Here is a 17618-nt window from a genome sequence, read left to right as displayed (position 1 = left end):
CATTTGTAGACCAATAATCAATGCTTGATATTCGGCTACGTTGTTAGAGCAAAGTTCGCTTAATGAGAACGAGTACAGAAGTATTTGCCGTTGTGGAGAAACAAACACTACACCTGCCCCCGCTCCTTCTCGACGTGCAGCCCCATCAAAAAACATCATCCATGGTGGCATTACTTCAATGTAGAACACGTCTTCATCTGGGAAATCATCGGAGAACTCCCAATCAGATGGAACTGGGTGATCAGCCAAGAAATCTGCCAATGCTTGTCCCTTGACAGCTTTTTGTGGGACATATGTAATGTCATATTGTTGTAGCAAGACCGCCCATCGAGCTATACGACCCGAAACTACCGGCCTAGAAAGGACATACTTAATCAGGTCCGCTTTTGCTATCAAATGAACCGTGTATGCTTGCATGTAGTGCTCCAGTTTATCTATAGCAAAGAAAAGAGCGAGACACATCTTTTCAATAGGAGAGTAATTTAATTCAGCTCCATTGAGAGTTCGACTTAGATAATAAAGGGCTCTTTCTTTTCCTTCTTCATTTTCTTGCGCTATAAGAGCACCTAGAGACTTTTCTTGTGCCGCAATGTATAACACTAGAGGCTTTCCTAGAATAGGAGCACCCAAAACTGGAGGATTAAGCAAGTATCTTTTAATGCGCGCAAAAGCATTGCTACAAGCCTCATCCCATTCAAAGTGCACATCCTTTTTCATCAATCTATTGAAAGGTTGACATCGACCAGCCAAGTTCGAGATAAATCGTCGGATGTAAGCTAGTTTTCCCTGCAAGCCTCTAAGTTCTCGCAGATTCTTGGGCTCTGGCATTTTCTGGATAGCCTCAATTTTGGACTGGTCAATTTCAATACCGCGGTGCCTTACAACAAAGCCAAGAAATTTCCCAGACGTTACGCCAAAAGCGCATTTGCGCGGGTTCATTTTAAGTTGATATTTACTCAAGCGGTTGAACACGGATCGCAGATCTATCAGATGGTCTTCCCTCCTTTTTGTTTTAACCACCAGATCATCGACATAACACTCCATGTATTTGTAAAGTACATTATCAAAGATCTTTTGCATGGCCCGTTGATAAGTAGCACCAGCGTTCTTTAATCCAAAAGGCATCACTTTGTAACAGTAAATGCCCATAGGGGTATGAAAAGCTGTGAGCTCTTCATCTTTAGGATTCATTCGAATTTGGTTGTAACCTGAAGAACCATCCATGAAAGATAAAGCTTCATGACCAGTAGTGGCGTCAACCATGACCTTAGTGATGGGTAATGGAAAATCATCCTTAGGACATGCATTGTTCAAATCACGGAAGTCGGCGCACACCCGGATTTGTCCATTCTTCTTTTTGACAGGGACGATGTTAGCGATCCATTTTGGTACTTCACGAATGAAACCCGCCTCGATTAGCTTATTGACCTCAGTTTCTATTTGAGGGATAAGCTCCGGCCGAAAGCGTCTTTGAGCTTGTTTAACTGGGCGCACGCCTTTCTTTACCGCCAAATGGTGTACAGCAATACTTGGATTGAGCCCGGGCATTTCCTTGTAAGTCCAAGCAAACACATCTTTGTATTCTACTAGGAGCTTGAGGTGCCCTTCTTCTTCTTTAGGGGTGAGAAGCGCACTGATGAAAGTTGGCCGAGGTTCTTCAACAGTTCCTAAATTGACCTCTTTAAGTTCATCAACCGTAGCTTGTCCTCCATCTTCCAAGGCTGGAGGAGCTTCCTCGACCTCTTCATCTTCAGCATTTGAAATTGTATCCTCTTTTATTGTAATATGAAACGAGGATGATACCTCTTCAATTTGCTCATTGCGGGTGAGTGACTGACTTGTGTGTACAATCGTTCGTCTTTTGACTTTAAGCGATCCTTCAATACTGATATCTAAGGCAAAGTTACGTTTCATGCGTGAAGGAATGCTACTGCGGATCTCATCATTGGCTTTCTTCTCCCTTTGATCCTCAAGGTTTATTGAATTTTGAGAATGATTATCACCAGGTCTTTTTGTTGCCCCCAATCTATCAAAGACTGATTTACAAGCAAGAGTGTCACGATTTTGTGTTAAGCAAGTTGTATTTAACCTGTCAAACACTGTAACTCGTGACGATGAGCCCTCAATGCGATCGAACACTAAGACCCGTGATGGAGGGTGATCTTTTCTTTGATTCGAACTCTCGTCGACCTCCACTGTTATGTATTGGGAACTTGAAGCATTGGTTCTCCTCTTGATCCATATCTGAGCTGGTTGTTTTGGAGTATAACCTAATCCTGTCTTTGGGATAGGAATCTTATGCCCTTCAAGCTGAATTTTCCTTTGTGTTTTGCTAAGGCCATGCATCTTTTCTCCAGTAGCTTCTGGAATTAGTTTTCCTAAGTCTCCTTGTTTCGAGAAATCGTAACCTGCTCTGGCTAACAGCCTATATGCCTTTGGGTCGAACCAATCTTTCGTCTGCTCACTTGGTGGAATACCATGCTTTGTCAAACTTTGTGAAGACCTCACGAATCCCTTTAGTGGTTTCGAGGGCAAAGGATTTGTGGATGAAGTTAAAGGCATGACATGATTTTCTTTCAATATGGCTACATTTTCCATCGTGAGTTTTGTAGAAGGTTTTTCCATGTCTTTTGTAGATCGAAGGCATTCCACAAATGGTGACTGTCCATTCTTGCGGTGTGACAATGGTACATAACGGAGGAATAGAGGATTATTGGAAGGTGTTGAAATTTCAGCTTTCATTGAATTACTGGTAGATTCACTAGAATGATCATTCCCGCATTCTGGACCTTTTTTTGAGGAAGGATTATTCTTTTCAGTGATGAATCTAGCATGCTTCTCTTCACTCTACTTACTTTCTATTGACGAGATCTCAACCGGGAGAACTTCATTAGTAATGTTATCTTCTATATAAAATTTTGCATCAGCAAAATGAGCTTCAGTCTCAGCAAAAGGCTTTAAATCAGCATTGACCTTTTTTATTCCACCTTGAAGATACTTGAAACGTTGATGCAAAGTTGATGGCACTATTCCATTTCCATGAATACACGGACGTCCTAACAACATGTTGTAGGTTGTCTTGGCATCGATGACATGGAACAAAACGTTACTTGTCAATTCTCCAATGATTAATTCCAAGTGTATCATGCCGATTGCACGTTGTCCTCCTTGGTTAAAACCTTGAATGACTAAACGACTGTGCGATAATTCCTCCATAGTCAGACCAAGTCGTCTCATTGTCATTTTTGGTAGTATATTAACAGCTGAACCCCCGTTAATGAGAATACGATCGATCTTTTGTTCACGAGTATAGCTAGAGACATAAAGTGGACGATTGTGGGGCTTAGACAACAGATCCTCATCAGTGAAAGTTAAGTCTGGAGAGCACGCGTAACATTCCTGGGTTTGTTGGAGCGTGTTGGTAGAAGGAGTGTATATCTCTGGCTTTTCAAGAGTTTGGGCGAATGCTTCTCTTGGTGAGATGGAGGATTGCAAGGGTTCAACTTCATCAACTCGAGATTGGAGTTCCTCCACAGATGGCAAAGTCTCGTTTGGACCACCATGGCCAACATCCTCCTTTTCATCTTGAATTTCACAATGAGAGACTGTGTGAACGGCCTCGGCTAAGGCATTTTGAAAGAATTTTCTAGGGAAGAATTCTTCCAATGTGATGAGATTTCGAAGTTTTTAGGTTCGTGCCGAATTGTTAGACATTTTTGTTCCCAGTTTTTCTTGCCTTTTATCACTCTTTCTTGACCAATCACGCTCCTGGTTGAGGGCCAATCACGCTCCTGGTTGAGAGCCTTCCTCTGGTCGTTCGCCGCCCCCTCAAACCTATAGATGGCCTGGACAGCCTGCCAGGATAACCAATGCCCTATTAGCCCAAAAAAAGAAAAAGAATGGGATGAGAGTCGAAATTATAGCCCTTACCATCCCCATATATCGCTTAAGGCTGAGGAAGACCTGCTCGCTCGTCAAAGAGTTAAGCTCGGCCATGTCCGCCGGGAGCAGCAGGCTCCTCTCCAGCGCATTGGCCACGCGCGCTCCTTCGCCCTCATTGAAGTCCCTGAGGGAGGTGTGATGTAGGACACAATTTACTATTTAATTATTGTAATTTATTATTTTTGGTATTTTTATGTAAAAAAACGTTATTTTAGGTTTAGGTGATGTATTTCCTTATTTTTAGGTGCATTTAATGCTTTTTAGGTCAAATTTGGTTCTTGTTATGGTTAGGTATCAATTAGGAGTTATTTTAGATTATATTTTCTTGTCTGTCAAGTTTTAAGGAGCCCTTAAATAGGCCCTTAAGTCTGTAAACGTTTTTGATAGACTATTATCAATAAAAATTCAGACTTATGTCTATTGTATTCTCTGGTGGATTCCAGACCTATCACCTTGTGGATTCAAGGAACCCCTCATGGACTCGAGGTTTACTACCCAGGAACTAACAGTTTAGTTTCTGTCCATCAAAGAGAGTATCGTGTGTGCTTTCTCTTTAGGCTTCCGCGACATCAGTTGGTATCAGAGCCTTGACTTACCCTGGTCTGATTGCTAACCGACGAGACGAAAACCACCACCACAACAACGACGAATAACTTAGCGAGTATTACGTGACGTACAACAAGCACTCACAAATATCTATGCTAGGATGGCGCCGTTGAAGAATGGAAACAATAGGGATAACTGCAACGGAGACATAACTCACGGGCAACCTATTTGTAAGCAAATTTCATATAGACCTTATAAGAGAATTGCAAATTTTAATGGTTATTTTTTAAAAGAAGATTTTCTTGATTGGTTACTTGATCTAGAGGATTTATTTGACTATGAGAATATTTGTTATAAGAGAAAAGTTGGACTTGCTTTGTATAAACTTAGTAAGTATGCCTTATGTTGGTGGGAACAAGTACAATCTGATAGAATTCGACAAGGTAAAGACAAAATTCGATCATGGCCAAGGATGAAAAAGATGCTTGCTATCAAATTTTATCCTTTGGATTGTGAAGAAATCTTGTCGTATACAATACAAGATTATTATTGGCCAAGAAGTTCATACTTGAATTATTTTGAAGAGCCAAATATTCCACCGTTAAAGGAAGAATTACACGTTAAAGAAAATATCGTTCTTGAAGAATATGGAGAAGTCAAAGAAGAAAATATCGAGATTTCTGAGGAAATGAATGAAGGCCTTGTTATAGAAGAAGAACCTGAAATCAAAATTGTGGAGAAGATTAATGAAGACCCCATTATAGAGAAAGATCTTGAGGTTGAGATAGTAGAGACCATTAAAAAAGAAATTATAGAGGAAGTTGTCAACGATCTTGATGAAATCAAGTTAGATGATTGCAACATTCAACTTCCTATTATTTTATTGGGAAACACTGAAACAAAGTTTATTGATTTTATTGGGGTGGAAAGATTTGATTTGATCATTAACTCTTACTTGGTGAATATTGTCAATTACATGAAGATCAAGGAGGAAGAAGTTCAAGTTGCCCAATTAATGACTTTCAAGTTTGGCAAGAAGACAGAGAAGATGAAATATTCAAAGTATTTGTTTTCTTGGCATGGGAGATTTCAGATTTCAAAGATGAACTCGAGGACGAGTTTGTTTCAAGTGGAGGGGTCTGATGTAGGACACAATTTACTATTTAATTATTGTAATTTATTATTTTTGGTATTTTTATGTAAAAAAACGTTATTTTAGGTTTAGGTGATGTATTTCCTTATTTTTAGGTGCATTTAATACTTTTTAGGTCAAATTTGGTTCTTGTTATGGTTAGGTATCAATTAGGAGTTATTTTAGATTATATTTTCTTGTCTGTCAAGTTTTAAGGAGCCCTTAAATAGGCCCTTAAGTCTGTAAACGTTTTTGATAGACTATTATCAATAAAAATTCAGACTTATGTCTATTGTATTCTCTGGTGGATTCCAGACCTATCACCTTGTGGATTCAAGGAACCCCTCATGGACTCGAGGTTTACTACCCAGGAACTAACAGTTTAGTTTCTGTCCATCAAAGAGAGCATCGTGTGTGCTTTCTCTTCAGGCTTCCGCGACATCAAGGCGTTATCCCTCAAGGGCTCCCCATGGATCATCAGAGCTGGAAGCCAGGCCTGAGCCTCGGACGGGGTGATGTCGACGACCTGCCTGCCCTGACTCTTGTCGCCTATTTTAAGCTACTTGGACGGTCGCAGAGTATGGTCCTCCTCTTGCGAGGACACCGTCTTTTCCTCCACAGGCCTTTTGCCCTTATCCTTCTTCTTCTTGGGGCCGGCAGGTGCGGACCCAGAGGGCGGGCTCGTTTGGGAAGGAGGTGGAGGGAGCTTCTGCTGAGCGGAAGTCGACCTAGTCTTCGAAGGAGGTGGGGGAAGTTTCTGTTGAGACTTCCCCGGCTGGCCCTCAATCAGGTCCAACAAGTTGGTGGTGGGTTTCCTCTTGTAACCCATTGTTGGCGGAGGAGGGGCTTCTGAAGTAAGGAGGTCTGCTTCGGCCAAATTAGGATTGCCCAAGTCCCTAGGAGGGTCCTCGGACTGATCAAGCTGGGCAAAAACGTCGAACACGTCCTCCTCCCGCTCTGTGTCCTCCTCGGCAGCCTCGGCGAATGCTTAGGAAGTAGAAGGGACGGCTACAGTGACAACTTCTGGTTCGGAGGGCCCCTTGGGGAACTGAAATCCATCCTCGGTCACAGTAATCCTCTGAAGTCGAGGATTGTTGGCTAGGATGACGTGCTTTGGAACCGGGAATGATTTTTGGGCAGGTTTATACCCCAAGATTATGTGGGCGGCCCTAACTTGATTGTCGTCCTCGTTTATATAAACCGACGCCCTCAGCACCTTCTGCAAATCTTCCCGATTGACCAAATGGAAGTGACGCTCAAAAGCATGCGGGTCTGCAAACGGAAAGCACCACCGCGTTAGTAAAAAAAAAAGAAAGGGGAAGAAAAAAGACGAGAACTTGAAACCCCTCCTATTTCCCACTACCCCACATGGTATTCCCTCTGTTGTTGGGCAGTGAAGGTCGTCGTGCCACTCCCCTGACACGATGAGAAAATCCTTGTTGAGCCCCTTGCTGGACTCAGGGAGGCACTGAATGAGCCGCACCCTGTCGTCCCTCGTCTTTAGGTAATAAGACTTGCCCTTAAGGAGCTGAAGGTTGTAGCACCAATTCACGTCATGGTGGGTCAACCTTAGACCCATCTTCTCATTTAGGGCGTCCACACAGCCCAAAATCCTAAAGACGTTTATCCCACACTAGGTAGGGGCCAACCGAAAGTGCGTGAGGTAGTCCCTCATCACCGGCCCCATGGGGATCGTCATCCCCCCTTCAAGGAAGGCAACGATAGGAATTACCACCTCGCCCTCCTGTTTGTGTAGGCGCCAATCCCCGTCCTCAGAATATCTCAGACTTACATTGCCGGGAATTCTGTAGTCGGCGATGAATTTCTCCATCACCTCCTCAGTATCGACGTATTTTTTAAACCTACCCATCCCAGTTGACACCTAAAAGAACTAAGAAAGAACAGGTGAAGGAAAAGAAAGGGCAAAGAGAAAGAGAGCTCAGAGAGGGATAGAGCGACTTACTGAAAAGAGGAGGAGCCCCTCGGACAGGCTTTTTGTGCTGGAGATGTAAGTAAGAGTGTGGTTGAACTCAGGAAGGACACACGAGAATTCTTGATTACGAATGAGGAACAGGGAAAAGCGGTTCGTGTGGGTATTTATACCCCAAATTGAAGAACCATGCGGGTTTTCCCGCCCATAAATGCGAGACAAACCTCCACCGTTGGATTGGTAATGCCTCATTAGACGTGGGGAGCACAGAGCCACCTGAATTTAATAACGGGCACGTTACGCGCTCTGAAACGTCAGCGATGTGCCTTGGGCAGATGAATGGACCCCAGTGCTGACGGGGGGTAAGGCCTAGGATGTCAAAATCCTTTTCCTTGCCCGTGGATGTGTGCAGCAATATTTTGAGGGGCTATTGTGGGGCTGAAAAATTGGGTAGCCTTGGCCCACTCCAAGCCAGGCCCAAATGGCCCGCGCCGAGGATGCTAGATGGGTCTGAGGGCGAAAGTGCAAAGACCATCTTCCGAGGAGCATATCCGAGGATGACCCTGTCCTCGGGCATCCGAGACCTCGGAAAAACATGAGGACCACCCCACCAAAGGAATCCTTAATATCCGAAGAGGAGAAGACCCAGTGCCGCGCTTCGGCGACAGGAGCGCTGCGAAGGAGCAAGCCTTAGGTGAGCAGTCACCTCCGCATTGAATGCGCTCACCTAACTCCCCTGGCCGCATTAATGGGGATGTAACCCCTTGGCAGGGCAATCTCGATCATGGTGAGCCACTTGAGTACGGATAAGACCTCTGATGGGATAAAGGGTCAGAGCGGAGGCCAATGAATGATCAACAGAAGGAAGGAGAAGATAAGAAAAAGAGGGAGGATATAAGAAGAAGGAAAAAAGGAATTTAGGGGGGACTTTTGGGGGGATGGAAGGGAGTGAGAGAGAGGAACTGAGAGGTAGTGTTAGTCTCAAGGAGAGGGGCCTCCTCGGACGGGTGCCGAGGAGCCACCCTCAGCTATAAACTGGGCTCACTCCCCTTCAATGAAAAAGAAGTGATTTGTATCCCGTTGCTAGCCTGTTAGGGCCTAAACCTTTGGGCCACTCTCTAAAAATGTATTGTTGGGGAACTTTTCTAAAGCGGAGTCCCTACAGATAGGTTCTTGTTTCTTAGTGTGGGGTGGATGGGGCCGTGGCATTGAATTGGGTAGTGGTTTGTGGTACCTTAAAAGTAAGTGAATAGACAAAAAAAAAAAAAAATATATATATATATATGTTAAGCAGTTTTGCAGTGGTAGATCAATAATTTTATGTTGTATAAGAAAATATAAATATATATTATTTTTAATTTTTTTTAAAAAACTCTTAAACACCCTGAAACGGTACATCGAAATAGATCGGTACTGAAATATTTCGTTTCACTAAACAAACCGAAATAGGATTCAAAACAGTATTCATAACATTATTTTCAAAGCAAAAAGAAAATGCTAAAAAAGAAAAAATTGAACTAAAATCTAAAAAAGAAAAAATTGTAACAGAGAAATTGAAGAAAAAAAAATTGTAACAGAGCAAGCCACCCAGGAACACCCTGAGAAAAATTTATGGAGTTGCCACTGATTGTCAAGAGAGAGATAAGCCATCGATCGATGAGGACCACTGGCGTTGGTGAAAAGGAGGAGCTCAAAGTTGTTCCGACCATGGTGTGTAAAGTGTGGGAGATGGGAGATGAGAAAAGAATTTGGGAACATCTTAGGGCGTAGTGGAAGGAGGACTTAGGACAACTTGACTTCACCAAGGGAAAACTTTAAACTTGATCTAGTAATCCCATGTGCGTGTTACGTGCATTAGAATGTTATTTTTTGGACGACACAGGAATGTTATTTAACACAGAGTTGTAAGTACTAAATTAGCTAAATTAAAAAGTATAGGGTTTCTATAACAACCCCAAAGTTCAAGGGGTCAAAATGCACATCTTACCTAATTTATTTTTTATTTTATTTAGTTTTTATTTTTATTTTTTATTTTTTAGTGATTGGTGTAATGTAATATTAACTGCACATGATCCCATCACAAATACCATTTTTTTAAATACACAAATCAGAAATCACAGATTCAGGGTCTGTTTAGAATTTGTTTATTTTACTGAAATTGAATTTTTTTTTTTTTTGAAATTAATGTAGATAAAGGTAAAAGTTAGTTGAAATAATATAGTGGGACTCATAAATAGTACCAAAAAATGCAGTGGAGTCATGATTGGTGTAATGTAATATTAACTGCACATGATCCCATCACAAATACCATTTTTTTTTTTAATACACAAATCAGAAATCATAGATTTAGGGTTTGTTTGGAATTCGCTTATTTTATTGAAACTGAAAATTTTTTTTTCCTGAAATTAATGTAGATAAAGGTAAAAGTTAATTGAAATAATATAGTAGGACTCATAAATAGTACCAAAAAATGCAGTGGAGCTATGAATAGTAGCAAAAATAAGCTAAATAGTAAAATAAGTTGGTAAAAAATAAGCTATTCAAACAGACATTTAGAAGGCGTTTGGATTGTGTCTGTGTTTTAACGCAGACGCATTTTTGTCTTTTTTTTTTTTTTACCAGCGCTTTTTGCACTGTTCATAGGACATGAATAGTGCAATAAGGCAAATGAACAGTAACTCACACGTGAACAATAACTTTTTTATTATTTTTTTTTATTGTTTTCAGTTTTTAACAAAATAAGTGGTATCTAAATGCACCATTATGTAGAACTTATTGTATTTGCGTTTGTGTAAGTTGCGTTTTTTGGCTAGTCCATGGCACTGTTCATGGACTAGCCAAGTGCTAAAAACAGATGAACAGTAATATGTAGCAATAAAAAATATTTTGCTATACTATTTTTGATAATAAATTTTTAATTTTTAGCAAAATAAATGGTATCCAAACACACACTTAACTCTTAAAAAAAAAAAAAAAAAATTAAACCGACAGAAAAAAAAGTGTGTTTTTTTTAATGCCCAGACTTGGTGCAGAAGAAAAGGTTAAAGAAAGGACTAGTAAGTAATTTGCGGAATCTATAGGGAGCAAAATCTAATACTCACCAAACATAAAATAGCGTGGTCAGGTCAAAACCCTAGAAATAGAAATCCAAAACGCAGAGAGACGCAGAGAGAGAGAGAGAGAGAGAGAGAGAGAGAGAGAGCTCTCGTACAAGAATTTCTTCGCTCACGCTTACGGCTTTCGAGTTCGCGCAAACTCAATCATCGTCACCAACTCTCAGACCTGTTCTTCACACGTTGCCATACCCAAATCTAAGGTAGATTTCCCTACAGTTTCAAACTCTACCCCTCAATCTTCCTCTAATTTACGATCATACCCACCTTTTTTTTTGGAGGTTAGGGAATTAGGGTTTGGGTGGAACTTATTTGCTCAGATCTACGTTTTAATTGACAGTAATTACGTATTCATGGCGGTTTTTTCTGTTACTTAACGGTCTTAGTTGTTACTGGGTTGAGCTTGCTTGACCTTGGCGTTGACGAAAAAGGTTTTCTTTGAGAGTTTGGTTTTTTCTTTGGATTTTGATTTTGAGAGATTGTTGTTTTCCATCTGAATCAGAATTTCAGCTTTGGGGTTCAAAGAACCAAATTTTATTTTTTATTTTTTGGAATTTAAGGACGAAAAATAAATTAAAGATTTGGGACTTAGACAAAATAATTGGTTAGTTAAGTTTCTCGATACATTAAAAATCAATTATTTATTGAAATGGGTTCGATTAAATTTCGGAAATCATCTACGATTGAATCTGTATTAGTAGTAATTTCTCATTCAATGTACAAAATTAAAGTGTCATTTAGAAAATAAGCTTTCTTTTTGTTGTAAAGCTTAGGTTTGATAGTATTCAAGGCTGAAATTGTTTGCTTTGTAGTTACAATAGAGACTGAAGGAGTAAGCACTAGTACAATCACTTTATATAAACAAGCTGGTTTGTTGTTGTTATTGTTATAAAAAGTGATGATGAATGAAAAGCATATGGGTGCTTTTGATCTGCTACCATACCCATCAAAATTTCATATTTAAAAGCAAGAAACTGCATTAGAATAGATATAAAAGATTAATCTTGCTTGAAGGTCCTTGAGTTTTTCTTTTTGATCTTTTCTGACTTGTTTGTTTTTTTGATTTGGCAACAGATATCAATTCAGTTATTCTAATGGCCGGCCAGAGGAATAATTATGGGAAGCGGACCCATTCTCAATCCGACCATTCTGACAATGGCGGTAATAAAAGGAGAAATCCTGGTGATGATAGAGACCAATTTGTCATTGATTCGGAGGACACCGTATATCGGTATTTGTGCCCCGTAAGAAAGATTGGATAAAAAAAAAAAAAAAGGGGAAGAACACTGGGGAGACCGAACCCAGGAAAAGGAAAAAAGAAAAAGAAAAAGAGAATGAACACCGGGGAGACCGAACCCAGGAAAAGGAAAAAAAAAAGGGGGGGGATGAACTGAAGACCAAACCCAGTGAAAGAAGAAGAAAAAAAAAAGAATGGAAACCCAGTGAAAAGGAAAGAAAAGAAGAAAAAAAGAAAAAAAAAAGAAAAAAAAGAAGAACCCAAGCCCAGGAAACCAAACCCAAAAACCAACGTGAAAAGAAAAGAAAAGAAAAAAGAAAAGAAAGGAGAATGGAAAAGAAAAGAAGAAGAAAAAAAAACCAAACTCAGAAAGGGAGAAGTAAAGAAAAGAAAAGAAAAGAAGAAGAAGATGAAGAAGAAGAGGAGCAGTGTCCAGACCTGTGAAAGACAAAAGGAAAAGAAAATAAAAAAAGAGAAAAGAAGAAAAAGAGGTAGCAAAAATCTGACGGTGGGACCAGGTTGTAAATCTTATTACAAGTATGCCATTGAAAACAGAGAATTGAAAACTGAAAACAGCCAAAAGTTGTTTTCAATTTCCACAACTCATAACTCAAAAAGTTGAGAATTGAGAAATGAAAACAGAATTATGAAAACAAAAAATTATGCAGCCAAACAAGTATTTGCTATGGGTCCCACCATTTTTAAGAATTGAGTTATGAAAACAGAAAATTGAGTCATGGAAACAAGCTAACCAAACAGCCTCTAAATATTTCATATGACGCTTCCATGATCGGAATTTAATGCCACTAAGATTTCAATACGATTAGAATCAAATGAGGTTTTAATTGTCATTGCAAAGTAAATATAGCACCCAAGAAATATATTTAAAATGTGTTTAATGCAATAACAAAACAGAATTAATAAACATATCAAACTCTTTATTATATAAGCAAATTAGGTACAATAAAAATACTTATATTGTTGTCGTTAAATATAAACACACAAAATTGGAAAATAAAATTAAAAAGGATAATAAAATAGACTATTTAAAAGGAAGTAATTAAACTATTACATATAACGACGCTTATAGTCATTCTTGTATCCCTTCCAATATGCTTTCATAAGGCAAATTTGTTTAAATTTATTTTTGTCAAGTGTTTGTCATGTATTATAACATATCATTCAACATCATACAAAAAGGGTATATAATGGTCATTAGAGTCTAGAAGACCAGACTTTGATTGGGCTAGATAGGTGCCTAACACTTTCCCATTCTGTAACCTAACCCCCGAACTTAGGATTTTGGATAGGTAGACTAGTGTTTTGTCTTTAATTTTGGTATAATGTAACTAGGACCAAAGCTTTGTAACTTTTGCATAGATTGTAACTAGGACCAAAGACTTGTAAGGTTAGTCTACCAAATTGTTTTTTAATTTTTTATTCAATCAATGACATTTGAAGTATTTCAAACGTGTAATTATATTTATTTTTTTTTATTTTTTTGTATAAAAAATAAGTGGCAACTCCACACCACTTACCCAAAAAGAAAGGTGCCCAAATCTCTTTTTTGAGGGCACCCCTTCCCTCAAAAGAAGCGTGGTCTCTCACAATTATTATTATTATAATAAGGACAATTTTTCCTAATATGTCCAAATCTTCCACAACGATAACAAGCATTTTTTGGTCTTCCATTATTTCTTTGCTTATTTGGCCATTGTCTTTGAAATTTTCTTTTCTTATATGGAAATGATGTATTTTTCTATTCTCACTTAGGGGGTCTTGATTTAGGAACTGTTTAAGTCATCAACAAATTGTGATTTTGATTTTCAGTCTTTCTTCTTTCATTCATTCTTCTTCAAGTGCTAACAAAATAGGTAATGATATCATAGTGACTTCTTTACCACTATGTGTAAGTGTGGTAACTATATGATCCCAAGATGGTGGAAGACTATTAAAAATGGTTGTTACTTGCCTCTTGTTCAACACAAAATCATCTACATCAGCCAATTCTTTGGCTAAAAGTTCCATGGTATTAATATGATCACCTATGTAATCACCTTCATTCATTCGTGTATTATTAAATTTATCCAATAATAATTGTACGTGTGTGTCAAATCTTGGTCCATACTTAGCTTCTAATGCTACCATCAATTCCTCAGCAGTTTCTTTATCTTCAAATAAAGGTGTTATATTGTCTTTCATATGGTGTAACATAGAAGCTTTAGCAAGTGAGTCATCCACTTCCCAATTATCTCTGGCTTTAATTCCCTCATTGTCATTTTTATTTATTGGTAAAGGCTTCATTGTTGACAATGTATATAAACTTATAAAGTCCTCTCATGCGTCAATAAATATTTCATATGACGCTTCCATGATCGGAATTTAATGCCATTAAGATTTCAATACGATTAGAATCAAATGAGGTTTTAATTGTCATTGCAAAGTAAATATAGCACCCAAGAAATATATTTAAAATGTGTTTAATGCAATAACAAAACAGAATTAATAAACATATCAAACTCTTTATTATATAAGCAAATTAGGTACAATAAAAATACTTATATTGTTGTCGTTAAATATAAACACACAAAATTGGAAAATAAAATTAAAAAGGATAATAAAATAGACTATTTAAAAGGAAGTAATTAAACTATTACATATAACGACGCTTATAGTCATTCTTGTATCCCTTCCAATATGCTTTTCTCGGGTTTTGCCACAGATATCCTCTAAATGATTCTACATACATTTCCTTGTATTGTGGGGAACTCAAATTGCATCTTTGTCTTATAGACCTGGATGACTCTCCTCTCTCAAATTTACTAAAATCCCTTTTTCTTTGGTAATGAGGATTAGGAATGCCTTTGACTTGTTTTCCCTATGAATCCACCAATGCTTGCTTGAAGTTAGGAGACTCAGGATAAGTATCACAAATTGGAATCTAACTAGGACTTGTATTTGGACTTGTTTCACTTCTTGATGAACTCCAACTCTTTAAGGCTTTACGAAGTGGGCTAGCAAGTGGAGTTTGAGGTCTTATAGTTTTTCTGGCAGTTTGTCTAACACATGGGCCTAACTTGGATTCAATAAGAAGTTGATTAGGATTAGGATTGGAGATGGAGTTGTATGCTATAGTTTCAGATTGCTTTGGAGTCAACGTTGCAGACTCGTCCAAGATAAAATCACTCAATGATTTGTTTAGATCTAAATTAGGAGAACATGAAACGGTGTCTTTTTCAACAGTTTCTTTTTGAATCTTTGGCATCAACTTCTCTAAATATTTACAGTTTTCTCAACCAAATTTGAAATTTCAGATGGGGTTACTACAATATTGAAATAAAGTCGATCTAAATGTTCCAGATCCAAAAATGGGTATTTTCTTGCTCTTCAATTTCCAAACCGTTGATCTCAGATTCCTGTGGATTCAGTGTTTCTTCTTGTATCTTTTCTTGTTCAGTATAAGAATCCCAATATTTTTCTTGAAGAACAAAATTTTCATGTACTTGATGAATATCAACGATGAATGGTAAACCGCCAATTCTCATACAAAACAATGGTTCATCAGGATAGGTAATGTTTTGATGATAATTATTATAAGACACTAAAGTCACTAAACCTAATACCTGTCTATGAATTGTTTGAAAAATTAATTTCAACAATTCGATAGAATGATTATAAGTTGTGGGTAAGGGTGATGGTCGTTGTTGTGGTGGTGGTGGTGGTGTGTTTTTTCTCTCTGAAACTTGGCTCTGATACCACCATTAGTCCTTTGTTGTGTATGGTAATGTTGTTAGACTGAGAATCACCAATACAGACAGAGTGAATGAGGAGTCCCGGTATTTATAGACTCTTTGTGTATCTTGGGAAGAGATATGTCTATTTACCAAGAGTTGTATCTTATCTAAAAGACGCATCACTTCTATAAATAACTAATTCTAACGCTTAATTAATTCTCTGCTATTGATTGGTGAAGTAACACCATCCACCAAGTGGGTGTTTTATATAGGTAAGGGTGGAATCCAAATCTTCTGTCTCACTTTCCTTACTCTACTCTATACTCCATCAATAAATATTTGCCACGTGTTTACCTAATTAATTAAATACTACTATTAATTAATAACTGTAGTATTAATAAGTCAATAATGATAGTATTTAATTAATTAGGTGAACACGTGGCAAGTATTTATTGGTAGAATATAAAGTGGAGCAGGAAAAGTGAGACAGAAGATTTGGACTCGTAAGGGTGCACCATATTATGATGTGATCACCTATCACTATTATATACTAACACAACACTCGTTGGCAAATAACTTACTTTCCTAACGAGTGTGAGAGCGATGCGCTTTGTATTTTCGAGAAGATAGTAGGCAGGGATAAGAATGCTTCTTATTAAGATACTAACATGCACAACAGTACAACACTATCACATGGGACTGAGAGGAGTTTTGTTATTTTTTGGTATGATTTTTTTGAAATTTAATGAAATTTTGGGATGTCTTCAATTTTATCCAAGGTTTTTTTTTTTTTTTCCTCAACTTTTATTGTCAATTCAGTCCTTCCTACATTTCTCTTAAGTGCCCAAAACAGCATAGTTTTTTATTTGTTTTAATTTAAAATTTTAAACAAAAAATCAAAAGAAATTATTTCATTTGGTTTCTAAATATAAGAAATAATTTCTTGAAAAACAAATATTTTATTTCCTCTTAATTTCATTTTCCTCTCTTTTTTAAAGTCGATGCGGGTGTTTTGGTGGGTCATGGGAGTAGATGACAAATTTATTTTATAACTCAATTAAAAGTCATACAAGTGATGATTTTAGTCGGATGATAACAAGTTTTTCTCAATTTCCATAATTCTAACTCAATTTTTTGAGTTTTAAGTTATGAAAATTGAGAACAAAAATTAAACCAAACCAATTTTTTTGAGGTGGGGCCCACAGATTTTGATAATTTTGTGATGAAACTTGAGTTTTGAGTTTGAGTTTTGGTTAAACTAAACACCCTCTTAAACTCCTTTTTGACCCCCTTAAACTTCGGAATTTGGACTTGTCATATACTAAAAATGTGTAGCCCTTTGAATTATCCTTCCAGCCAACTTGAATCACCTCAATCCAATATTTGAGTTGACAGTTATGCCCAAAAACATAAGGGTTGGGCAAGTTGAATTCCTAATCCGAATTTGACTTGGATTTTATGTGAATTTCTTTTGATCCCTTATTCCATTTAGGCTTAAATTGAATTGGGCTGACCTTCTGCAACTTCATTATAGCCCTAGTTAAAATTTAGTTTATTAGCTATGTTCATTACACAAATCAACCCATGCCTTTCTTAGTAAATCTTGCTGGAATTATCTACATTCTCCAACAAAAAAGACACATTCATGCATTAAAATTCATTTTAATGCACGAATTTATTTATTTATTATTATTCCAAAACCAAATATTAAAAAAGAAAAAAAAAGTATGATAATGCTCTTTAACAATAATATAGCCTTGGAACTCAACTAGTTAGCACATTCAAGTGTTTCCAAATGAAACATCCAAGGTTCAAATACCCTCTCCCCCAACTATCGAATTATCAAAACAAAAAATAAAGGGATAATTGCAGTTAAGCCACCTGTGGTTTGGCCGGTTTTAATTAAGCCTACTCGTGGTTTAAAAAGTGTCACTTAACCCACCTGAGGTATCTTCCGTTAGACATCTGTAATCCACCTCACCAT

General features: G+C 37.8%; 1 non-coding gene across 1 annotated transcript; it reads left to right on the top strand.

Annotated features, from left to right (window-relative positions):
- Positions 1-10571: 10571 nt before the first annotated feature.
- On the top strand, positions 10572-11833 carry LOC112037067 (uncharacterized). The gene is made up of 2 exons (XR_010632868.1): positions 10572-10866; positions 11738-11833. It is a non-coding gene; the product is annotated as an uncharacterized LOC112037067 (transcript).
- The last annotated feature ends 5785 nt before the right edge of the window (positions 11834-17618 follow it).

The sequence above is a fragment of the Quercus suber genome, unplaced genomic scaffold (assembly GCF_002906115.3).
Source record: "Quercus suber isolate HL8 unplaced genomic scaffold, Cork oak 2.0 scaffold_326, whole genome shotgun sequence".
Taxonomy (NCBI): domain Eukaryota; kingdom Viridiplantae; phylum Streptophyta; class Magnoliopsida; order Fagales; family Fagaceae; genus Quercus; species Quercus suber.
Note: the sequence above shows the minus strand (reverse complement) of the source record. Positions and strands in the feature narration are given on the sequence as shown.